The sequence below is a fragment of the Pleurodeles waltl genome, chromosome 3_1 (assembly GCF_031143425.1).
Source record: "Pleurodeles waltl isolate 20211129_DDA chromosome 3_1, aPleWal1.hap1.20221129, whole genome shotgun sequence".
Classification (NCBI taxonomy): Eukaryota; Metazoa; Chordata; class Amphibia; order Caudata; family Salamandridae; genus Pleurodeles; species Pleurodeles waltl.
Window position 1 is genome coordinate 903,968,134 of NC_090440.1, and position 26,082 is coordinate 903,994,215.

A 26,082-nucleotide genomic window follows, 5' to 3' on the forward strand; every position below is an offset into this window, starting at 1 on the left:
ACACAACGTGGACATATCACAGAAAACAGAGCTGTTTTTAGCAAAGTGACTACCTGTAGATTTTGGCCTCTAGCTCAGCCGCCACCTAGGGAAACCTACCAAACCTGTGCATTTCTGAAAACTAGAGACCTAGGGGGATCCAAGGAGGGGTGACTTGCGGGGCTCGGACCAGGTTCTGTTACCCAGAATCCTTTGCAAACCTCAAAATTTGGCTAAAAAAACACATGTTCCTCACATTTCTGTGGCAGAAAGTTCTGGAATCTGAGAGGAGCCACAAATTTCCTTCCACCCAGCGTTCCCCCACGTCTCCCGATAAAAATGATACCTCACTTGTGTGGGTAGGCCTAGCGCCCGCGACAGGATATGCCCCAAAACACAACGTGGACATATCACAGAAAACAGAGCTGTTTTTAGCAAAGTGACTACCTGTAGATTTTGGCCTCTAGCTCAGCCGCCACCTAGGGAAACCTACCAAACCTGTGCATTTCTGAAAACTAGAGACCTAGGGGGATCCAAGGAGGGGTGACTTGCGGGGCTCGGACCAGGTTCTGTTACCCAGAATCCTTTGCAAACCTCAAAATTTGGCTAAAAAAACACATGTTCCTCACATTTCTGTGGCAGAAAGTTCTGGAATCTGAGAGGAGCCACAAATTTCCTTCCACCCAGCGTTCCCCCACGTCTCCCGATAAAAATGATACCTCACTTGTGTGGGTAGGCCTAGCGCCCGCGACAGGATATGCCCCAAAACACAACGTGGACATATCACAGAAAACAGAGCTGTTTTTAGCAAAGTGACTACCTGTAGATTTTGGCCTCTAGCTCAGCCGCCACCTAGGGAAACCTACCAAACCTGTGCATTTCTGAAAACTAGAGACCTAGGGGGATCCCAGGAGGGGTGACTTGCGGGGCTCGGATCAGGTTCTGTTACCCAGAATCCTTTGCAAACCTCAAAATTTGGTTAAAAAAACACATGTCCCTCACATTTCTGTGGCAGAAAGTTCTGGAATCTGAGAGGAGCTACAAATTTCCTTCCACCCAGCGTTCCCCCAAGTCTCCCGATAAAAATGATACCTCACTTGTGTGGGTAGGCCTAGCGCCGGCGACAGGAAACACCCCAAAGCGCAACGTGGACACATCCTAAATTTTGGAAAAAAACAGAGGTGTTTTTTGCGAAGTGCCTACCTGTAGATTTTGGCCTCTAGCTCAGCCGCCACCTAGGGAAACCTACCAAACCTGTGCATTTCTGAAAACTAGAGACCTAGGGGAATCCAAGGAGGGGTGACTTGCGGGGCTCGGACCAGGTTCTGTTACCCAGAATCCTTTGCAAACCTCAAAATTTGGCTAAAATAACACATGTTCCTCACATTTCTGTGGCAGAAAGTTCTGGAATCTGAGAGGAGCTACAAATTTCCTTCCACCCAGCGTTCCCCCACGTCTCCCGATAAAAATGATACCTCACTTGTGTGGGTAGGCCTAGCGCCCGCGACAGGATATGCCCCAAAACACAACGTGGACATATCACAGAAAACAGAGCTGTTTTTAGCAAAGTGACTACCTGTAGATTTTGGCCTCTAGCTCAGCCGCCACCTAGGGAAACCTACCAAACCTGTGCATTTCTGAAAACTAGAGACCTAGGGGGATCCAAGGAGGGGTGACTTGCGGGGCTCGGACCAGGTTCTGTTACCCAGAATCCTTTGCAAACCTCAAAATTTGGCTAAAAAAACACATGTTCCTCACATTTCTGTGGCAGAAAGTTCTGGAATCTGAGAGGAGCCACAAATTTCCTTCCACCCAGCGTTCCCCCACGTCTCCCGATAAAAATGATACCTCACTTGTGTGGGTAGGCCTAGCGCCCGCGACAGGATATGCCCCAAAACACAACGTGGACATATCACAGAAAACAGAGCTGTTTTTAGCAAAGTGACTACCTGTAGATTTTGGCCTCTAGCTCAGCCGCCACCTAGGGAAACCTACCAAACCTGTGCATTTCTGAAAACTAGAGACCTAGGGGGATCCAAGGAGGGGTGACTTGCTGGGCTCGGACCAGGTTCTGTTACCCAGAATCCTTTGCAAACCTCAAAATTTGGCTAAAAAAACACATGTTCCTCACATTTCTGTGGCAGAAAGTTCTGGAATCTGAGAGGAGCTACAAATTTCCTTCCACCCAGCGTTCCCCCAAGTCTCCCGATAAAAATGATACCTCACTTGCGTGGGTAGGCCTAGCGCCTGCGACAGGAAACACCCCAAAGCGCAACGTGGACACATCCACAATTTTGGGAGAAAACAGTGCCTACCTGCAGATTTTGGCCTGTAGCTCACCCGGCGCCTAGGGAAACCTACCAAACCAGTGCATTTCTGAAAACTAGAGACCTAGGGGAATCCAAGGAGGGGTGACTTGCGGGGCTCGGACCAGGTTCTGTTACCCAGAATCCTTTGCAAACCTCAAAATTTGGCTAAAAAAACACATGTTCCTCACATTTCTGTGGCAGAAAGTTCTGGAATCTGATAGGAGCCACAAATTTCCTTCAACCCAGCGTTCCCCCAAGTCTCCCGATAAAAATGATACCTCACTTGTGTGGGTGGCCCAGGTGCCTGCAACATAATAAGGCCCAAAACCTGAAGGGATAGAAGGGATAGCACAGCAAGTTTATAAGGGCATATTCTTTTATACATCTTTAGACGGACTCTGCTTTGGGGACCCACATAAGTGAGGTGTCATTTTACTTGGGAGACTGAGGGGAAAACTGGGGAGTAGGAATTTTGTGCTGGAGCGGTGATCCTACTAAGAAAAATCAGGAAAATATGCTTTTTTATGCAAATTGTGAGGTTTACAGAGGAGTCTGGGTAAGAAAATGTTGGGGGAGCCACACAAGCCACACCTCCCTAGACTCCTTGGGGTGCCTAGTTTTAAAAAGTTTCTGGGTTTTGTAGGTTTCCCTACATGACGGCCGCACCCAGGACCAAAAACATAGGTGGGCCCTCCCCCCCAAACACAGGTATTTTTGGAATATATCACTTTGATGTGTGCACATACGTCCGTGATGTGCCAAACACTAAAATTGTGAAAAGAAACACACTTAGGTTATGTGAAGAAGACCCCTCACCCACCAACCAAGTTGGTGGCATGCTTCATCATCGGGGTCCCACCTGAGGCACCTAGCGTGTCTCAAGTGTGCTGCGACGCCTGATTACAGCGGAGCAGGTTTTGTCATTTGTACCACACATACTGGTTGGATTTGGCACGAGGGTGAGTGATGGTTCAGTAGATCAAATTTTATTAACAAGAGATTTCACAAAAGTGAAATGCACTGGTAATAACTGAAAGGCCAAAAAACTGAACCAATGACTCACAGCTCGTGAGCTGTAAAGCCACGACAAGGCACCAACCGCTTTACAGTCCATTCACACACCTTTCATACATGACATGCACTAGACCATTCACGCCGCCAGCCACGGGCCCAGCACATTACAAGACTCGCATCCACAGACAGCGCCAGTCAAGGGGCCATCACTTTCATACGCCCACATGCCTGATACAGCAATCACACCAGCTGATGAGTGTGTGGACTGGCGTTTGGCCGGCACTGCCAGCCAAGCGCCACCCCACCCACACCACCAGCCAAGCGCCACCCCACACACACCGCCAGCCCAGCGCCACCCCACACACACCGCCAGCCAAGCGCCACCCCACACACACCGCCAGCCAAGCGCCACCCCACACACACCGCCAGCCAAGCGCCACCACACCCACGCCGCCAGCCAAGCGCCACTCTACACATGCCATCCCCTTTTTTTTGTTTTTAAACAACAAAGAAACCACTAATCATAAATTAGTACAAAACTACAAACACAAAAGCTCTAACTGAATACATGACTAATGCCAACCGTGAAACCGAACATATAAAAATATAAAACACCAGTTTACGCTCACGGAATTTCCCAATAATTCTTCTGTGTGTGGTAGCTCCTGAAACAGCCACCCACACACAGCCCAGGCTTTGAAGGACAATCAGGGCAGTACATCCTAGTCTCCTTCCTGATACCTCTTCGAGCACAGACTCTACATCTCTTAGCAGGAAAGTTTTTTTTGGCCGTGGGAGGAATGTGCTCAGCAAAGTGACGATCTTTCAATCTAGCCACATCCTCCACCACTGCTTCTCTAGGAACTCTTGCCTGTTCCAGCACAACAAGGCTAGCTATGATAGACTCCTGAAATTTCACAAATGTCATCCTTGACTCTGGAGAACTATCCTTAAACACAACAAAAGCATTAAAAGTTGCCAAGTGGAACAAGTGAAGCGCTAATTTCTTATACCACACATAAGACTTACGAGCAGCAGTGTAAGGTTCTAACCTCTGATCTACTCTATCAACACCACCCATGTGCTTATTATAGTCTAAGATGCACACAGGTTTGCGCACTTCGGCAACCTGACCCCAAACAGCCACAGGTGAAGTACTCTCATCATGGATGGTGCTTAGCATGTATACATCCCTCTTGTCTACAAATTTCAGAGCTAGCAGCTCATCATTCCGCAAGGCACTGCACTGTCCCTTCTCAAGTTTTTTACAGACAAGCTCTTTTGGATAGCCTTTCCGATTAGAGCGGATTGTGCCACAAGCAACAGTGTCCACTCTGAACAACTCCTTGAACAACCGAACTCCAGTGTAGAAGTTATCTACATATAAATGGTGACCTTTGTTAAACAGTCGTCTACCAAGTTCCCACACAATTTTCTCACTAACTCCAAAAGTGGGAGGACAACCAGGGGGGTCAATATTGGAATCCCTACCAGTGTAGACCCGGAAATTATAAACATATCCTGTACTACTTTCTGACAGCATATACAATTTAATTCCATACCGTGCCCTCTTGCTAGGAATGTACTGCCTAAAAACCAAACGACCCTTGAACAGGACCAAAGACTCATCTACAGATATTTCTTTCCCTGGAACATAGATCTCTGAAAACCGATCTACCAAATGATCAAGGACAGGTCTAATCTTAAAAAGACGGTCAGAATCAGGATGATCTCGTGGCAAGGCTAAAGCATTATCTACAAAATGCAACATCCGAAGAAGAAGCTCATACCGGTTACGACTCATGATGGCAGGAAATATAGCAGTTGCCATCAAGGGACTAGTAGACCAATATGAAGACAGCGACGGCTTCCTTATCAGCCCCATCAAAAAAGTTAAACCCAAGAACTTTTTCAACTCTTCTAGATTTGTGGGAATCCACCGGCTAGCTCTAGAGTGTGGCCTAAGTCTGGCAGCGTTGTCCCTCAAAAACTGCTCTGCATACAAATTAGTCTGCTCAACAATCTCTTCCAAAAATATATCGTCCATAAACAACTCAAAAAAGTTGACGGGCAAAAAGTTTTCCGTATTAACTCGACACCCTGGAAAACCAGTAAACGCAGGCAACTGTGGCTGCTCCATGTTTGGTGCAACCCATGCGTCAGGTCTTCCAATGGGAAGCCTTTCAGCCGCTGGCTCCTGCACCATTGGCACATCACTGTCCTCCTCTAAAACAGGCCCTTCATCAGCACTGAGAGTGGCTTCATCATCAGATGATTCATCTCTGACAGAAAATTCACTTCCAGAATCCTGCACTTCCTCCTCTGCCTCAGATGCAGAGTCAGTCTCATATTCATGGTCAGAAGATGACTCAAAAAGCACACTAACAACCTGCTGAGCGGTCATCCTACGGCTGGCCATGATCCTTCCTACTAAAATTAACTGGACAAATACACCACCAACAACCAGCACTGTGTAAGATAAGTAACAAAGTATAGGTTTATCACTAAGAATTATAAACTCAAAAACTATACTGCTCACTTGCCTGAAAAAGCTTGACTCACCAGCAACTACTCTGCACAGCCACAGCAATCACCAACGATATCCCACTAAAAAGAGAAAAAAAAAAGCAAATTAGACATAAGACAACACAATAATCATTGTGCATAACTCTAAGGACAATTTCACACACAATCCTGCATTCAGTACACCACCTACAAACATGTCATTCATGCATTGCAACAATACTCACTTGGAGTAAATTTATTTACTTACCTAAAACATGCAACTACGCAAACCGCAGGTCAACTACTGCCAAAACTGCAACAAGCCACAGCAAAGTCAGCAAAAGCTTTGAACTAAAACAAAAAGGAGAAAAACTGTTATTATCATAAAAGTAAATACTTCGCCAGTTGACAAACACTCCGCCACTAACCATTTTTTCATTTTCCCGTGTCTAGTCTTCTCTGCTTGGGGGAAGATGGGCCTAAAAAAAAAATAGGCCAATCTACCCCCAAGGGGAGGGGGCAGAAATCACCCAGATTACATTGCACCCTTTGGGGGGGGGCGACCCTTGCCCAAGGTGCCACACCCCCACACAAAGCACACACACACATACATAGTATCCCTGGCGCTATGGGGATTCTGCCCCCCTTGGGGACAGAAAGGCCTAAAAAATAGGCATATCTGCCCCGTAGGGGGGCAGAACTGCCCAAAAATACATGTGGGCCCCTGGGGGCGACCCTTGCCCAAGGGGCCACCCCCCAACACAAAAAATAAAAATCAACAATAAAATCCCTGGTGTCTAGTGGCTTTCTGCCCCCCTTGGGGGCAGATCGGCCTAAAAATAGGGCCAATCTGCCCCCAAGGGGGGCAGAAACGACAATAAATACATTGCGCCCCTGGGGGGAGCGACCCTTGCCCAAGGGGCCACCCCCCAACACAAAGCACACATACATACATACTATTTCTGGCGCTATTGGGATTCTGCCCCCCTTGGGGGCAGAAAGGCCTAAAAAAAATAGGCCTCTCTGCCCCCAAGGGGGGCAGAACTGCCCAAAAATACATGAGGGCCCCTGGGGGCGACCCTTGCCCAAGGGGCCGCCCCCAACACAAAAAATACACATCAACAATAAAATCCCTGGTGTCTAGTGGCTTTCTGCCCCCCTTGGGGGCAGATCGGCCTAAAAATAGGGCCAATCTGCCCCCAAGGGGGGCAGAAACGACAATAAATACATTGCGCCCCTGGGGGGAGCGACCCTTGCCCAAGGGGCCACCCCCCAACACAAAGCACACATACATACATACTATTTCTGGCGCTATTGGGATTCTGCCCCCCTTGGGGGCAGAAAGGCCTAAAAAAAATAGGCCTCTCTGCCCCCAAGGGGGGCAGAACTGCCCAAAAATACATGAGGGCCCCTGGGGGCGACCCTTGCCCAAGGGGCCGCCCCCCAACACAAAAAATACACATCAACAATAAAATCCCTGGTGTCTAGTGGCTTTCTGCCCCCCTTGGGGGCAGATCGGCCTAAAAATAGGGCCAATCTGCCCCGTAAAATACATTTGCCCCCAAAGGGGAGCGACCCTTGCCCAAGGGGCCGCCCCCCAACACAAAAAATACAAATCAACAATAAAATCCCTGGTGTCTAGTGGCTTTCTGCCCCCCTTGGGGGCAGATCGGCCTAAAAATAGGGCCAATCTGCCCCCAGGGGGGGCAGAAACGACGTAAAATACATGTGCCCCCAAAGGGGAGCGACCCTTGCCCAAGGGGCCGCCCCCCAACACAAAAAATACACAGCAACAATAAAATCCCTGGTGTCTAGTGGCTTTCTGCCCCCCTTGGGGGCAGATCGGCCTAAAAATAGGGCCAATCTGCCCCCAGGGGGGGCAGAAACGACGTAAAAAGCATGTGCCCCCAAAGGGGAGCGACCCTTGCCCAAGGGGTCGCTCCCCTACACTAATATTCACTCACACACACACACATACAGAAATCCCTGGTGTCTAGTGGGCATTCCTGCTGCCCGATCGCATCGCGATCGGGCAGCAGGAATGCTCAAAGAGACATCGAGGGAAAGGAAAACCCTTTCCTTTCCCTCGATGCCTCTCTGAGAGCACCCCCACCCCGCACGAAGGTGAAATACTCACCTTCTCCCTTGACGCGCTGGAAGCAAATGGCTTCCAGCGCGTCATTCCCCGTTTCCATGAAATCAGCGCGCGATCGCGCGCTGACGTCATGGGGGGGGGGGGTGGGGGGGGTGGGCGTGAAAGGGGAAGGGATTCCCCTTTCAACCCTGGCCTGGGGGTGTTGGGGGGCGGCCCTCGGGGGAAGCGCTAGCGCTTCCCCCGACTGCCAGTCCCTGGACGTAATGGTTACGTCCATGGCGCCACACGGGCGCTGCCATGGACGTAACCATTACGTCCGTGGCGGGGAAGGGGTTAAAAGACAGGCCTCAAAGGATTCCAGAGGCACTTCATCGCTGTCAGGTGCAGCGGCGGTGTCAAATGTAGCCTTTTCTCACTGCATTCCACTGCTCTTGTTGCACGCAGTAGGATTTTGGTGAACAAGGTCCACCGGGATGTCAGGTTGTCTTCGAATTATGATGCGGGAAGAACTCTTTCAGCATATCCGATTGTCCGTCTTGCAGGCAACGCCCCGTTTAAAAAAAAAATTATTTATTGAGTTTTACAAAATACTACAGGCAATGAAAAGATGCATACAGTAAATGAACATATTATCATAAGAGGCATCACCCAGCCAGCCTTCCTTTGTGGGAGTGGGCCATCGGCTCCAATGCATCGCCATTTGGCGCTTGGATAGTAATAGCTACATTGCAGTTAGTCTTTGTATTCCAGACGGAACATCTTTGACATAGCCTAATAGTGCAACGCACGGCAAGCGCTCCACCACACATTCTTCAGTTTCGTCAATAGTATCAAAGATCTGTGACCAGAAGTAGTGTATGGCAGGTCAACTCCACGTTAGGTGTAGGAAATGTGCCGTAGGCACTGAGCATCGCAGGCAGTGTGGCTATTCAATGAGACCCATTACATGGCGGCAAGCAGGAGTTTGATAAATGCAGTGTATAAATTTAAAACGGACAAGACATAGGTGGTCATTATGACCCCAGCAGTTGGTGTAATAGTGGAGGTATGTACCGCCAACAGGCTGGCGGTACACACCTTCACTATTATGACATTGGCAGTTTGGCCAAAGCCAAACCGGCAAGTTAACACACCGACTGCCACGGCGGTACTGACTGCCAGGCTGGAGGCTACAGTCTCCAGCCCGGCGGCTGTCACTAGGCCGCCCATGGCATTTTGACCCCGCCCACTGCCATGGTTTCTGTGGTTTCTGTACCGCCACCGCCAGGGTGGTTTGCCCACTGTGCCATCCTGGGGAGTGCAAAGCCACAGTCTCTCAAGTAGATGCAGTTCTCTACTGGTACTGGGTGGGACTGGTGCCCAGACTGGATGAGTCACCCCGTGAAAGTTCATGTCCTGTCACTGTCCCAGCTGCACATGGGATAAGGATGCCTGATATGGCGGCCTTTTCATTCCTACACGGTTTTTGCCCTGTTCAGCGGTCTACACCATGGCGGTCTTTGCCCTGTTCAGCGGTGCTTTGACATGGTGGTCTCTGGACTGTGCAGCGGTGCTTTGCCATGGCGGTCTCTGGACTGTTCAGCGGTGCTTTGCCATGGCGGTCTTTGCCCTGTTCAGCGGTGCTTTGCCATGGCGGTACTGGACTGTTCAGTGGTGCTTTGCCATGGCGGTCCTTGCCCTGTTAAGCGGTGCTTTGCCATGGCGGTACTGGACTGTTCAGTGGTGCTTTGCCATGGCGGTCCTTGCCCTGTTCAGCGGTGCTTTGCCATGACGGTACTGGACTGTTCAGCGGTGCTTTGCCATGGCGGTCTTTGCCCTGTTCAGTGGTGCTTTGACATGGCGGTCTCTGGACTGTTCAGCTGTGCTTTGCCATGGCGGTCTTTGCCCTGTTCAGTGGTGCTTTGCCATGGCGGTTCTGATACGGACATTGGTGTGTGGCATGACGATCTCTACACTGGGCATTGGTGTGTGGCATGACGATCTCTACACTGGGCATTGGTGTGTGGCATGACGATCTCTACACTGGGAATTGGTGTGTGGCATGACGTTCTCTACACTGGGCATTGGTGTGTGGCATGATGTTCCATCATTGCCCAGCGGGGCTGTGGCAGCCGGGGCCCTCCCGGGCACTGACTCCGGCGGTGGTCTCCTGACCAGTGACGATACTTGTGCCCTCCTGAGCTATGACTCCGGCGGTGGTCTCCTGACCAGTGACGACACTTGGGCCCTCCTGGGCTGTGACTCCGGCGGTGGTCTTCTGACCAGTGACAATACTTATGCCTTCCTGGGCTGTGACTCCGGCGGTGGTCTCCTGACCAGTGACGATACTTGGGCCCTCCTGGGCTGTGACTCCGGCGGTGGTCTCCTGACCAGTGATGATACTTGGGCCCTCCTGGGCTGTGACTCCGTGGTCTCCTGACCACTGACGATACTTGGGCCCTCCTGGGCTGTGACTCCGGCGGTGGTCTCCTGACCAGTGATGATACTTGGGCCCTCCTGGGCTGTGACTCCGTGGTCTCCTGACCACTGACGATACTTGGGCCCTCCTGGGCTGTGACTCTGGCGGTGGTCTCTGGACCAGTGACGACGGTCCTGGCGGTTGTGTCTGGACCGCCATAAATGATGGCGCACTTCTCCACCGTGACACTTACAACAGGCCAGGCAGACTTCCTCTGGACCTTCCCCACCTTTGTTGGAGTTACAGCTGACTCACCAATCCCCTTCGAACCCATGTCAGTTGTTTTCCCACCAGGAGTCTTAACACGGTCCCGTAGTCCACTCTCCAACTTTAGAGCGTTTACAGGGGGTGGGCTGCCAGTGCCTTGGCTCCGGGTCCTACTGCCTGCCCTAGTGGCCGGTGCACTCCACAAGCCTTGAACACGCACCACTGGTATTGGAGGCTTTTTGGCTGAGGCGCTACGACAGGACTGATGAATTGGAGGGGGGGTGGGGACAAAAAGGTCAATTTGACAGAGGGACAGTTTCTGACGAACACTGGGATGGGTAGCTGGAGGGGGTCTGGGAGTGGAGAAAGAGGAGGTGGTTGTCAGAGGTGTCACTTTAGCTGTTTTGGGTGCAGGTGCAGGTACTGGAGGCTGTCGTGAGGTGGATGGATGTTGGGGGAGTGATTGCCGGCGTTTGTGTACTTTGGGAGGGGGCGTCACAGACACACTGGGAGAGGACACAGGGGACGTGTAAATGGCAGTGGAGGTGGTGAGTGCAGGTGAGCGGCATGGGGTGCTGGGTCTCCTTGTGCGACTCATGGTGCCTGTAGATGTGGTGCATGCAGGTGTGTGTGTAGACGAGACTGGGACGGAGGAGGGAGAAGAGGAGGAGGGGGGACACATTGGAGACAGTGGATGTTGCTGTGTCTGTATGGGTGTGATGCTTGTGTGAGTGCCTGTGGGATGTGTGGTGCCTATGTTTGCTTGAGCTACTTTTGGGTGTTGATTTGTGTGCATGCTGGTCTGTAGGTGTGCTTGGGATGGGCTGGGGTACAGGGGATTGGGTCTGGGTGGAGGAAGTTGGAGGGGGGAGGCTGGACACAGGGACAATGGCTACCATCAGTGCTGAGGCCAGAGATTGCAGGGTTCGCTGAAGGACAGCCTGACCAGAATGAATGCCCTCCAGGAATGCATTACCGTGTTGCAACTCTCGTTCTACACCCTGGATGGCATTCACAATGGTAGACTGCCCAACAGTGAGTGACCTGAGGAGTTCAATGGCCTCCTCACTGAGGGCAGCAGGGGTGACTGGGGCAGGGCCTGAGGTGCCTGTGGCAAAGGTGATGCCCACCCTCCTGGGTGAGCGGGCACGGGGCGAACGCTGAGGGGCTGCTGGGAGGGCGGTGCTGGTAGGGGAGGTGGCGGCTGTACCTGTTGAAGTGGGGGGCACAGATGGTGCCGCCACCACAGGGGAGCTCCCATCGGCGGACGAGTCCGTGTCGCTGGTTGGTGATCCGGTGGCCGACGTGAAGCTCCCCTCGCCCTCCGTCCCACTGGTGCATTCTGAGTCCGTGGTGTGGCCCTCCATGGCCATGTGGGATGCAGCTCCCTCGTGCTCCGGTGCCACTGTACCTCCCCCTGATGATGCTGATGTACAAAAGGACAGGGAGAGCAGGAAAAGGGGGGGAGACAGAAGAAAGAGAGTTTTAGTGCATGGCATTCCGCTACCGTTGGCGGACAAGACAGACGCAGCAGCCCCCTGCATAACGCCGTGCTCCTGCACTCTGCACACACAATTTCTGGCTTATGGCCTACATGGCAATGGTGGACATCTGCGCACATGGATGCCACAGGGGCAACTATACCTCGACTTGGCACTCTGCTGAGGTGGGGTAGAGTGCCACATGGCCTACATTACAGAGGGGCCTTGCCTACCGAACTCTCCCTGGCCTAGGGACACCCACAGCCCACCGCCCCCACCCAGACACCTCCACTGCACACAAAGTCCACAGAATGAGGTTGTACTCACCCCCTTGTGTCTGCTGTGATGTCCTCAAGCGCCCATCCAACTCTGGGTAGGCCACGCCAGGATCCGGAATATCAGGGGGGTCATGGTGCGACGGGCACCCCTCCCACGTTGGGAGGCCATCCCCAGCTGAGCCTCTGCCGTCTTCTTGCTGCAGCGGCGAATGTCCTCCCATCTCTTACGGCAGTGGGTGCCCCGTCTCTGGTGGGCCCCCAGGGTCCGTACCTCCTTGGCGATGGCACGCCAAATGTCCCTCTTCTGGTGGGCGCTGACCTACATGACATGCACAAGGGAAGAGGAACAGTCATTACCAACTGCACCGTCAATGTGAGTGGCCCCCTCCCTACTCTGGCCATGTGGCCCATTCATTCCCATGCATTAATGTTCTATGAACTCTGCCCCCTTCCCTCTTCCACCCAGCCCTCTCCACCCAGGCCTAGCCCATACAACGTGCTCCCTGTGTACTAACCTGTTGGTCTGGAGGACCGTAGAGTAGCGTGTACTGGGGGAGGACCCCATCCACAAGTTTCTCCAACTCCTGTGCAGTGAAGGCAGGGGCCCTTTCCCCAGACGCAGCAGCCATCGTCGCTTCCAGACCGAGGTCACAGCAGCACTAGCAGTGTAGGTCCTCTCCTGTTGAAGGTCAGGTATCTAGTGATTGAACAGATAGAAAATGGCGGTGACGTCCGCGCCGCTGACGTCCGCGGCGGTGCGCATCATCACCGCCGGCGCACCTGTTCATTGGCTCCTGGGACCCATAGGGTCCAATGTTAACCAATGCAGCATTGCGCCGCCGTCTACGACCGCGACGGTGTGCAACGCCAGCGCAGTTACCCCACAATCCCATTGTCCCAGTTTAGAGGTCAGGCAGCCGCCATTTCAGGGGCCCACATGGATTAATTTACTACTGCGTCACACATAGCTAGGCCTACACTCAACACACAATCAGGAAGGGTTTTGTGTCTGGTGTAGTCTTGTGTGTAACTGTGGGTACATACCTGGAGGAATAGTGACTGGTTCTTCGCTGTTGTCCTTCGTAGGCACCGTCAGCTGGGACATATGAGAAGATGGCGAAATCCTCCGGTGTACCGACCGCTGGTGGACCTGTTGACAATGGAAGAAAGTCATGTCATCGTCACCTACCGGTTTGACCGTGCCACTATCCAGGAACTATGTACCCAGTTGGAGCCAGACCTGATGTCACCGATCCGCCATCCGACTGGAATCCCCCCTGACGTGCAGGTGCTGTCAGTGCTCCATTTCCTTGCAAGTGGGTAATTTCAGACTACTGTGGCCATGGCATCAGGAATGTTCCAGTCTATGTTTTCCAACGTGTTGTCCAGAGTGTTGTCTGCCCTGCTGAAACACGTAAGGAGATACATCATTTTCCCTCAGGTGGAGGATTTGCCTACAGTGAAAGGTGACTTCTATGCCCTTGGACATATCCCCAACGTCATAGGTGCCATTGATGGGACCCATGTAGCTCTGGTCCCCCCCCACAGGAGTGAACAGGTGTACAGGAACAGGAAGAGTTATAATTCCATGAATGTCCAGATGGTGTGTTTGGCAGACCAGTACATCTCGCAGGTAAATGCTATGTTCCCTGGCTCTGTGCATGACGCCTACATCCTGAGGAATAGCAGCATCCCTGATATGATGGGTCAACTCCAGAGGCACCGTGTATGGCAATTGGGGGACTCTGGTTACCCCAACCTTTCCTGGCTATTGACCCCAGTGAGGAATCCCAGGACCAGGGCAGAGGAACGCTAGAATGATGCCCATGGGCGGACTAGGAGGGTGATCGAACGCACCTTTGGCCTCCTGAAGGCCAGGTTCAGGTGCCTCCATATGACAGGTGTATCCCTATTCTACTCACCGAAGAAGGTGTGCGACATCATCATCGCCTGCTCCATGCTCCATAATTTGGCATTGCGACGCCAGGTGCCTTTTCTGCAGGAGGATGATCCAGATGACGGTGTTGTAGCAGCTGTGGAGTCTGTGGAGCCTGTGGACAGTGATGAGGATGAAGCTGAGGAAGAAGAAAACGACAACAGGGAGTCAGTCATACAGCACTATTTCCAGTGAGACACAGCTGAGAACATTTTCTGGTTTAACATTACATTAACTTTCACACGTCTACCTCTATCCTGTTCCTCCATTTCAATCACTATTTGTTAATAGAGTTGTACCCTTCCATTTCAGTTTCACAAGTGTGGCAACCTACGTGTCAACTGCTTGCATCCTTCAAGGGCTTGTGATGTGTGACATAGGTATGTCAGCCTTACAATGGGTAACCCATTATTACACTGTAATTGATAATACAAAGTACCAAATCATAGACTGACTCCAGATTTTATTATGTTTCAAGGGTGTTTATTTAAGTGCTCAAAAAATGAAGGGGGGTTGTAAACTGGTGATGGGGGATGGTGGAGGAATGTCCATGGCAGAGTCCAGTCTATTAGTCTCACAGGTGCACTGCCCATCTGGGCATAGGAAGTGGAGCTGGGGCAGTTCGAATATGGACAGGGTAACAAAGTGGGACAGTGGGAGGACAATCAGGGTGGTCTTATTTCCTGGCGGGGGTCTTGCCATCTTGCTCTGTCCTGTTCCTGGATCTCAGGGACCGCTTGCGTGGTGGTTGTCCGTCTGCAGGGGGTGGGGTGCTGGTGTGGTGGTCCTGTGGCGGGGCGTCCTGTCCACTAGCGCCGGCGGAGGTGGTGGTCAGTTCATCGTCATGGCTAGTGTCAGGGGCCCCTTGGAGTGCCACGGTATCCCTCAAGGTCTGCTGTATGTCCTTATACCCCTACGATGGTGCCCAGGGCGGAGCCGATGGTCCTGAGCTCCTCCCTGAACCCCAAATACTGCTCCTCCTACAGACGCAGGGTCTCCTGCAACTTGTCCAGGACCGTCGCCATCGTCTCCTGGGAGTGGTGGTATGCTCCCATGATGGAGGAGAGGGCCTCGTGGAGAGTTGGTTCCCTTGGCCTGTCCTCCCTCTGTCGCACAGCAGCCCTCCCAGTTCCCCTGTGTTCCTGTGCCTCCGTCCCCTGGACCGTGTGCCCACTACCACTGCCCCCAGGTCCCTTTTGTTGTTGGGGTGGTGGGTTACCCTGGGTGCCCTGTAGTGGTGGACACACAGCTGATTGACCTGTCCTGGGTAGGGAGGTTTGGGCCCGCTGGGTGGGTGCTGTGCTGGTGTTACCAGAGGGTGGAAGGTCGGTATTGGGCTGTGCCTGTGCAAGGGGAACCGACTGTCCTGGGGCCCACGATGGTCCGGGCTGGTCATCAAGATCCAGTAGGGCAGAGCTGCTCTCGTCACTGTGGGCCTCTTCTGGGGGTGGAGTGGTGTTGTCTGGACTCTCTGGTGTGGTGACGGTCCTTCGGGTTCCTGCATAGGCATAAGAACATGATTATTGCATGTGTGTGTGTAATGGTGTGCAATGGGTGGGTGTGCGTGAACCCCAGTGCTAGCATTCCTGTGTGGGGGCTTGTGTGATGATGGTTGGGGGGTTGTTCTGGGTATGTGCAGTGAGCATGCTTTAGTGAGGGGTGACCATGCTTAGTTGTGTCATGCAGGGCTTGGTGTTGGGATGGGTGGTTTGTGTTATGGGTACATTGGTGAGGATTTGGAATGATAGGGGAGGGTGTGAGGGTGGGGGTGTGTGACAGCATGCAGGTAGGGTGGGGGATATGATAGTTAAGATTTGACTTACCAGTGTCCCATTCTCCACCGACTCCTCCGAGGCCCTCAGGATGCAAGATGGTCAAGACTTGCTCCTCTCATGTTGTTAGTTGTGGGGGAGGAGGTGGGGGTCCGCCGCCAGTCCGCTGCACCGCGATGTTGTGCCTGGAGACCGTGGAACGCACCTTCCTCCGTAGGTCGTTCCACCTCTTCCTGATGTCCTCCCTATTTCTTGGTTGCTGTCCCACGGCGTTCACCCTGTCCACTATTCTGCGCCATAACTCCATCTTCCTAGCTATTGATGTGTGCTGTACCTGTGAGCCAAATAGCTGTGGCTCTACCCGGACGATTTCCTCCACCATGACCCTGAGCTCCTCCTCTGAGAAGCGGGGGTGTCTTTGGCGTGACATGGGGTGGTGTGGGTGAGGTGTGGGGTGGTGTATGTGGTGATGAGTGTGGTGAGTGTAGTGGTGTGTGGTGTTTTGTGCGTGGATGTTGTGTGGGTGATGGTGTTGTGTGCCTCTGTGTGATGGGGTTGTCAATTGCTGTGCTGTCTCTCTGGCCTTCTCTCAGAAATTCTGGTCATAGGGGTTTGTGGGTGATGTGGGTGTGTATTTTATATTGTGTTAGGTGTGTGGGAGTGGTGTGTGTATGTGTATCAGGTGTGTGTAATTCGAATTGTCCAATGTGGCGGTGTTTTGTGGAAGTGTGTGTATTTTGAGCGTGGCAGTGTGTACCGCCAATGGAATACCGCGGTTGAAAGACCGCCGCGTGGATTCGTGGGTCGTAATAGCATAGGCGTGTTTCTGTTGGCGTGGAGGTGGAGGATTTGTTTCCGCATGTTTATCGCTGACCTTTGGTGTGGCGGAGTTGTGTGGGTGTCTGAATTTCGGCGGATTCCGTGATGTGTGTCATAATAGCTGTGGCGGTCTACCGCGGCGGTGTATTGGCGGTCTTCTGCACGGCGGTATGCGCCTTATACCGCCAATGTTGTAATGACCCCCATAGTCACTGGCCTAAGGTTTGCACAGTAGGTTGGCGAAAGTCTTATCTGCCCTGTCGCCCTCACCATATTTCCAGGCCTGTACCTCTCTGCCCAGATAATGAGTCGTCTGCTGAGCCATCTCACTATAGTCCGCTAGTTTGTCCCTAAAGCTTGCCAATACAGTGGGTGAGCATTTCTCAAAATATTAAATCTTAGGTGAACAGAGCCCCACCTGAAACCGGCTCAGCTCAGACCACACCACCTGCAAAAAGCTTGCCTGCTTTGCAACACAAACCCACAAATCACTATTTTAAAAGCTTCCCAAAATGTGGAGGGGAGGAAACAGAATGCAGTTTGTTCTCGAAATAGTCCAGAATGGCTTGTTTCACTTCCTCTCTAAAACCATGGTCTTGCAGTGCTCCCATAGGAAGCCGCCATGTGAAGGCACGCCCAGTGCAGTCCAGCAGACCCAGCTTCAGCAGAACTGCCGCAAGGTCAGAAACTGTCCTAGGCAGATGCTTCACCGTAGTGGACCAGACCTCAATGTTGCGCATCGCCAGCCAGTAGTCGATGTGCGACCAAGTGGAATGGGTCAAGGTATTGCATGTACCTTCAACGCCTCCGGCATGTCTAGTACGCCAAAGGTCCCAAAGGGGATTATCGTCTATGATACGATGCAACTGTGCAGCTGCATTGGGATTCAGCCTCTGGGTGTCGCTAGAGCAGTCGGCCACGGGATCTAGGGTCACATTAAAGTCTCTGCCACACAACACCGCACCCGGACCTAGGATGACCACAAACCTCCATACCTCATTGAAGAATCCGGGGTCATCATCATTAGGGACATACATTTTAAGCAGCTTCAGTGGGGGTGCCCTGAAGTGTGCCAGCAAGCACTAACAGCCCAAAGGGTCACATATGACCCGGCGGGTGTATCAGGGGAGTCCCTTAATAAGTTGTATCGCCACACCTCTCGCATAACCTGAGGAGCAAGAGACATGTTGTTCCCCTATCCAGCCCGCTCGCAGGCACGATAGAGTATGTTTAGTAATGTGTTAACTCTTGCAAGAAGCCTATGCCTATCTGATGGCGCTGCAGGTATGCCAGTACATGTTGTGCTTTACACCTGTCATTAAGGCTGTGTACGTTCCAAGTTAAGAACTTTAGCTGGTGCACTGGAAAAAGAGAGAAGGGAATAAGAGCATTCAATGTCCTGGATGTGAGCTATCAGTTTGAGGGAAATGGTGCTGAGTGGCCGGTGTAATGAAATGCCTCCTTGGCATGGTTACCCCCTGACTTTTTGCCTTTGCTGATGCCAAGTTATGATTTGAAAGTGTGCTGAGGCCTGCTAACCAGGCCCCAGCACCAGTGTTCTTTCCCTAACCTGTACTTTTGTTTCCACAATTGGCACACCCTGGCATCCAGGTAAGTCCCTTGTAACTGGTACCTCTGGTACCAAGGGCCCTGATGCCAGGGAAGGTCTTGAGGGCTGCAGCATGTCTTATGCCACCCTGGGGACCCCTCAATCAGCACAGACACACTGCTTGCCAGATTGCGTGTGCTGATGGGGATAAAATGACTAAGTCGACATGGCACTCCCCTCAGGGTGCCATGCCAACCTCACACTGCCTATAGGTATAGATAAGTCACCCCTCTAGCAGGCCTTACAGCCCTAAGGGAGGGTGCACTATACCATAGGTGAGGGCATAAGTGCATGAGCACTATGCCCCTACAGTGTCTAAGCAAAACCTTAGACATTGTAAGTGCAGGGTAGCCATTAGAGTATATGGTCTGGGAGTCTGTCATGCACGAACTCCACAGCATCATGATGGCTACACTGAAAACTGTGAAATTTGGAATCAAACTTCTCAGCACAATAAATGCACACTGATGCCAGTGTACATTTTATTGTAACATACACCCCAGAGGGCTTCTTACAGATGCCCCCTGAAACCTTAACCGACTACCAGTGTGGGCTGACTAGTTTTAGCAGCCTGCCACACACCAGACATGTTGCTGGCCACATGGGGAGAGTGCCTTTGTCACTCTGTGGCTAGTAACAAAGCCTGTACTGGGTAGAGGTGCTTCTCACCTCCCCCTGCAGGAACTGTAACACCTGGCGGTGAGCCTCAAAGGCTCACCCCCTTTGTTACAGCACCCCAGGGCACTCCAGCTAGTGGAGTTGCCCGCCCCCTCCGGCCATGGCCCCACTTTTGGCGGCAAGGCCGGAGGAGAGAATGAGAAAAACAAGGAGGAGTCACTGGCCAGTCAGGACAGCCCCTAAGGAGTCCTGAGCTGAGGTGACTCTGACTTTTAGAAATCCTCCATCTTGAAGATGGAGGATTCCCCCAATAGGGATGTGCCCCCCTCCCCTTAGGGAGGAGGCACAAAGAGGGCATAGCCACCCTCAGGGCTAGTAGCCATTGGCTACTAACCCCCCCAGACCTAATCACACCCCTAAATCGAGTATTTAGGGGCTCCCAGAACCCAGCAAGATAGATTCCTGCAACCTAAGACGAAGAAGGACTGCTGAGCTGAAAAACCTGCAGAGAAGACGGAGACTCCAACTGCTTTGGCCCCAGCTCTACCGGCCTGTCTCCCCACTTCAAAAGAACTGCTCCAGCGACGAGTTCCACAGGGTCCAGCGACCTCTGAAGCCTCAGAGGACTACCCTGCATATAAAAGGACCAAGAACTCCCGAGGACAGCGGCTCTGCTCCAAGAAAGAAGCATCTTTGCAACAAAGAAGCAACTTTGAAAGAACACACATTTCCCGCTGGAAGCGTGAGACTTTTCACTCTGCACCCGACGCCCCCGGCTCAACTTGTGGAGAACAAACACTACAGGGAGGACTCCCTGGCGACTGCGAGCCCGTAAGTAGCCAGAGTTGACCCACCTGAGCCCCCACAGCGACGCCTGCAGAGGGAATCCAGAGGCTCCCCCTGACCGCGACTGCCTGCTTCAAAGACCCGACGCCTGGTAAGGACACTGCACCCGCAGCCCCCAGGACCTGAAGGATCCGACCTCCAGTGCAGGAGCGACCCCCAGGTGGCCTTCTCCCTTTCCCAGGTGATGGCTACCCCGAGGAGCCCCCCCTTGTCTGCCTGCATCGCTGAAGAGACCCCTTGGTCTCCCATTGAACTCCATTACAAACCCGCCGCCTGTTTGCACTCTGCACCCGGCCGCCCCGTGCCCCTGAGGGTGTACTTTTTGTGCTAACTTGTGTCCCCCCCGGTGCCCTACAAAACCCCCCTGGTCTGCCCTCCGAAGACGCAGGTACTTACCTGCTGGCAGACTGGAACCGGGGCACCCCCTTCTCCACTGAAGCCTATGTGTTTTGGGCACCACTTTGACCTCACCTGACCGGCCCTGAGCTGCTGGTGTAGTAACTTTTGGGTTGCTCTGAACCCCCAATGGTGGGCTACCTTGGACCCAACTTTGAACCCTGTAGGTGGTTTACTTACCTGCAAAACTAACAAACACTTACCTCCCCCAGGAACTGTTGAAAATTGCACTGTGTCCAGTTTTAAAATAGCTTATTGCCATTTGTGTGAAAACTGTATATGCTATTTTGCTAATTCAAAGTTCCTAAAGTTCCTAAGTGAAATACCTTTCATTTAAAGTATTGTTTGTAAATCTTGAACCTGTGGTTCTTAAAATAAACTAAGAAAATATATTTTTCTATATAAAAACCTATTGGCCTGGAATTGTCTTTGAGTGTGTGTTCCTCATTTATTGCCTGTGTGTGTACAACAAATGCTTAACACTACCCTCTGATAAGCCTACTGCTCGACCACACTACCACAAAATAGAGCATTAGAATTATCTCTTTTTGCCACTATCTTACCTCTAAGGGGAACCCTTGGACTCTGTGCATGCTATTTCTTACTTTGAAATAGTAAATACAGAGCCAACTTCCTGCAGCCGGGAAAGGGAGAAGGAAGGGAATATCACAAAGTCGAAATTCTGTAAACAACAGCAAGGCCCTAAGAGTCCACCCCCCACCCACTTCTACCCCCCAAACTGGCCAAATCTGTCCAAACCTTCCACCTATCATTTCCAATTTGGAGAAAGTAAGTGAAAAACTGGAACTCATTCCAAGAGGGCGCAACAAAGGTCTGACACCCTCCCAGCCATAAGGTAGCCTGTCGGCTGGAGTAGAAGCAGGTGTGTGGCCGGGGCCCCTTGGAGCAGAATGCTCACCAAATCTGCAGTTAATGGTGCCATCAGAGCACTACAGCTGAGGTAGCTGTGCCCCCGCCAAGAGTTCTGCAGGAAGAGTCAGGGCTGTGTTACAAGGTTAGTAATTTTCACTGAGATGTCCAGACTCAGAGTTTTCTGTGGTTGGGGATGATTGCGGCATGGCCTTCGGAATGGTTTTGACAAATTTTGCAGCAGCCCTTGGGTGGTGAAGTAAGTCTTTTCTGAATGGAATTTTCTGAGTTTGGCAGGATGTATGAGTGAGTATTTAGCAACCATCTGCAATAGGGAGCGTTTGACCAGTATGAAATCCCTCTCAGACAGCCTATAACACAGTAGTGAAGTCCAGGAAAATTAAGATCATGTTGCCCTGGTAATGTAAGGACTGTCGCTCCCTTGCTAGGCGCAGACTCCTGTCACGGACTCCGTTATTGAGAAGGCGGGCAATGATGGGTCTCGAAGGTGGTTTGGGGGAGGCCTCTGTTCCAAGCGATTCTTGGGCCCACTCAACAATAAGCACACTAGAAAGGGTGTCCCCGAATAGCTCTCTCAGCATTGATTCAACAATGTTTTCCATTGTGCCCATCAATGTTGACTCCAGAATCTCTATAATTCGTACATTGCTCCTAGTAGACAACACTTCTAATTCTTCTTGTTTATTGCCGATGACTTCCAGAACTTCTTCCATTTGCAAGAGTCTCTTGCTAGTCGTTTGGTGGTTGTCTTCTACTTCTGAGGTGCGGTGTTCCAACTGGGCGATGTGGTCATGTTTCTCTACTTTGTCCTTCAAGGTGGTCGAATCTATCTGCTAGTAGATCGATTTTGGTGTCAATTGCCATTAGACTGTGCTTCAAATCCAAGAACAACATAGAGCGGATGTTTGGATCTTGTATGAGGCCATCTGTTTGCGATTGTCCTGGCTGAGCACCATCAGTGTCTGGGTCAGCTGTGCACTTCTGTTGGCATTGGTCGAACGATAGTTTAGGTTGTCTGGCATTGGTTTTCTCCATCTCGGCTGGGAGTCCCGTTGGGCAGGCCAGGGAAGAGTCTTGTAGTTGCACCTTTCACAGGCATCTTTGCCAACCGTGGAGTCCGGCCTCACCCCGAAATAGGATAGGTGTGGGGGCACAAGCAGACTCCATGTGGCAGGCACCGGCCAGCAGGTGGTGCGGTGCGGACAGCAGACAGGCAGGTTCTGAAATGTAAAAAATCAGGGACCGGAGTGGCCCAATGGGTTGGCAAGGGGGGTGTAGAGAAAGGATGTTGCCAACCAGTCCCACTGCCAGGGGGACTGGTTAGGGGAGAGTCACCGGTCACACCCTGCTGTAATCGCCACAGAAAAGATGTCCATGGCCCGGGTGTAGTGCACCACTTGTCCACATCCTGCAGGAGGACCCACAAGGTGCACAGATTAGGGCCCCACTGCACCCAGGGAAGATCCCCTAGACGGCATGAGCAGGCCAGCAACACTGGAAGTCCATTAGTAGATGATATATCCCCACCGGTCTGCCCGGGCCCCTCAACTCTAAGGTCGTGAGTCCACAAGGCCACAGGAGCCGGGAGACCACTAGGCCCTCAGCTAATTAGGCCAGGAGAAGGGATAGAGCCCTTAGGACCAGGGCCTAGACCAGCAGTATGTGGAGCAGTCCAGGTTTGTAGAGGACTCCTAGTCAGCAATGAGCCCTGTACTTACTGGTGAAGCAGGAGCATGCCTCTCAGGTAATAGAAGTGGATACAGGCCCACCAAGACAAATTGTATCCCTGGGAGTGGGTGCTCCCAAACGGTGGGCCTCACTTCAGTTTCTCCCTCCCTCCCAGCCACAGGGATCGGGTCTCCTCCATCGTCTGCGGTGACTCACAGGAGCCTATGTAAGTATACCATGCAGCATGCGCCCCCTGTCTCCTCACCTGCTCCTGACAGCAGACAGGGCCAGCCCAGTCACAGAACTCCTCCTGGCATCTAGGCAAGCCGCAGAGGCCTCAATCCTGTACCCAATGTAGGTGGGTCACCCAGCGGTGCAACCAGCCCCATCCAACAGGACTGTTCAGCAGTCACAGCCCCCAAGGCAGGAGCAGTCGCATCGCCTTACCTCTCCATACACCTCGGGTCATGCAGCTCAGCAGCTTCCAGACTCAATGGGTTGGGCCCACGTGTCGCGGCGATCCTGGACCCTTTCCATTCACTGGCCAGGAATCGCTCCGCTGTATCACAGGGATGGTTGTGTTCTGCAGGGCATCAAGTATGTGGGAAGCCCACTGGCAGACACCGATGTCACTTTTTTGGGCGGATTACTGACGGATATGCAACTCTGTCCGACAGAGCCTCACACAATGATGGCCATCTTGTAGTTGGGCTCTCTGGAGCCCCAAATCTGTTCAAGTTACTTCCTGTTTTTTTCCCATGCCAGAATTGAGATCACACATACATGCAAACATTTTAAACCTGGTTAAGAGAGAGGTTTGGGGAAAAGAAATCAGGAAATTGATTTTCCCTATTGACTAACATTGAAGAGGAGGAGATTTTAGGCAGAAGACACCTAAGATAAAGACATTTGGGCTCACAAAATCAGGAGTCTTTCGCCTTAATTGGGTCTGTTGGCATGTATGGTTCACCTCATAAGTGGTAACTACGACTATGGCGTTAAGAACTAGGCATAATAAAGATTACTTGTAAGAAACCAGGATATTCACTTCCTGCTAAGAAAGTTGTCACTCTGATCTCATATCAGGTTCAATTGATAGCCCTCCCCCCTCAACCTAGTAAGCATAATGCAAATACAACTACAGGCTCTAGTTTTACTGAAATACCAGCAGCCTGTCTTCTAGATCAACACAGTTGATAAGTTTAGCCTCGCTAGCAATGTGATCTCTAATATCTCTATCTCTCCTGCATAGCCCCTATCTGCTAAAGGATCACTGCAGTGAGTGAGATACATAGGAGGCTATTTGTCACACCCTGTGGGAAGGGCTAGAACCTGAATTCTATATCAGGACCAGAGGTTTTGATTATGCTTTCTCTAGCTTTACTACTCCAAAACATCAGCCAATCAAAAAACAGTAAACATAAACCACATATCCCATGAGGCTTTGAAACATGCCTCCATAATCACCCACCAATAGTAATGAAGCAACCCATACAAAACAGTGAAACACCATCTTGACTATTTCTTTCTTTGCTGCCCTGCAGTCAAGATAAGTGTTACCTTCTAACAATTATTGTGCTTTGTTTCATATATATTGAATGTATTAAATGTTGCGCGGTTTGTGCAAGTTCAATTAACAGATTGCTTCCTTTGCAGGGCAAGCACAGTTATTGTTCTGTGTGTTGCTTACTTGTTTTATTTGTGTCACCCGTCTGAGAACGACCGCTCTAGTCCGCTTTCCCTTCCTCTTGGGCGCACATTGCTCCTCTCCTATCCCCCTCCAAATCCCTCACGCTAAGAGCGCTCTAGCCAATCAAGGCAGCCCCTTGGGAACATCTACACATACACCGCCTCAGGCTACGTGCATGTACAAGGTGAGTTTGCTGACACAGAACTCAGTCTCTGCTCTGCAACTTCAATAGGAACACGCTGATGCCACCAGGCCTGAAATAACAGGGTGAAGACTGGCAGGCAATTATGATTTTTCGAAACAGATTCTGAAAAAATCTTTGCTATTGGACACTCTTGTTCAGTAAAAGACTCTCTCTGCACAAAGACTTAATTTTTGGGAATAACCTTAGTATGATTATTCTGTTGGCCTGCCCCAGCTTGCTCCCATGACGCCCTTCACTTTGAGTTTGGGCCTGTAATAAATCTACTATACTTCTGGTCAAGCTCCCCCTCCATTTGAATTTTCACTTTTGACCTTTGCTTCCCCATGGGGATTTTTGACTCAGCGGCTCACTCCCTCTTACTACTAGTTCTGAATATGACCAATACGAGCAGGGCATTGAAGCTTATGACCCTAACAAAGATGAGGACTGTTATTATGACAATGGTTTTGTTGAAGTCATAGATCATTTAGTCCAGCACTCACTGGACAAGGCTCTATCATCAGCCCTTCAAACCATTACTGAAAAACTGGAGAAAATGTCAAGCCTTTCCTCAGCCCCATCTGCCACCCCTTGCCCTAACCAATTCCAAACTCCTGAATTGCCTGACAAACCATCTTGGCTGCATACGATTGCTCTTGGTAAATTATCCAAAGGAGTTTTAGGGGAACATACTTACAGCGCTAAGAAATGCTCAAAATCTTCTCCATCTTTAACAGATTCCGAAACAGATTCAGACTCCCCTCCTCTTCTCATCATTCCAAACGCTCTAAGAAATCCAAGAAATGTAAACATCACTTTCCCTCCCGCAGCTCTTCTGTTCCTTCCAACCCTTTCAAATTGGAACGCTCTGACATTATCCACCCTAGGTCGTCAGAATAGGTTCCTGCCCCAGCAGGTGTGCAATTAATTTTTAGCAAGAGGTCCGAGCCAGACTCATGGCAGAATGCCAATGACCAGACCTTCAGGACAAGACCGCTCAGACACCTGGTGTAGACTCAAATATGCTCATGTTTTTGAAAAAGTTTGCCAAGGATCCAAAAAAGGGAATCGACAGGGGTCCTAGAGCCTCCCAAGACAAGGTTCTGGACATTTTGGACCCCCTTTCTAAATTCCTCGATTTGGCATTGCATGCTCAAGATACGAACACCCACATTGATCCAGAAATACTAGAGGGTTGGCCCAGTGTGCCATCTGTTAGGCAACGCTAATTGTGCCCTTGCCTCTGAACAAAGGAAGTAAGTTCTGTTATGAATCGACCCACAACTGGTGGACCCAGCAACGGCTGAACCTGGTCTTTTAGCTGAAG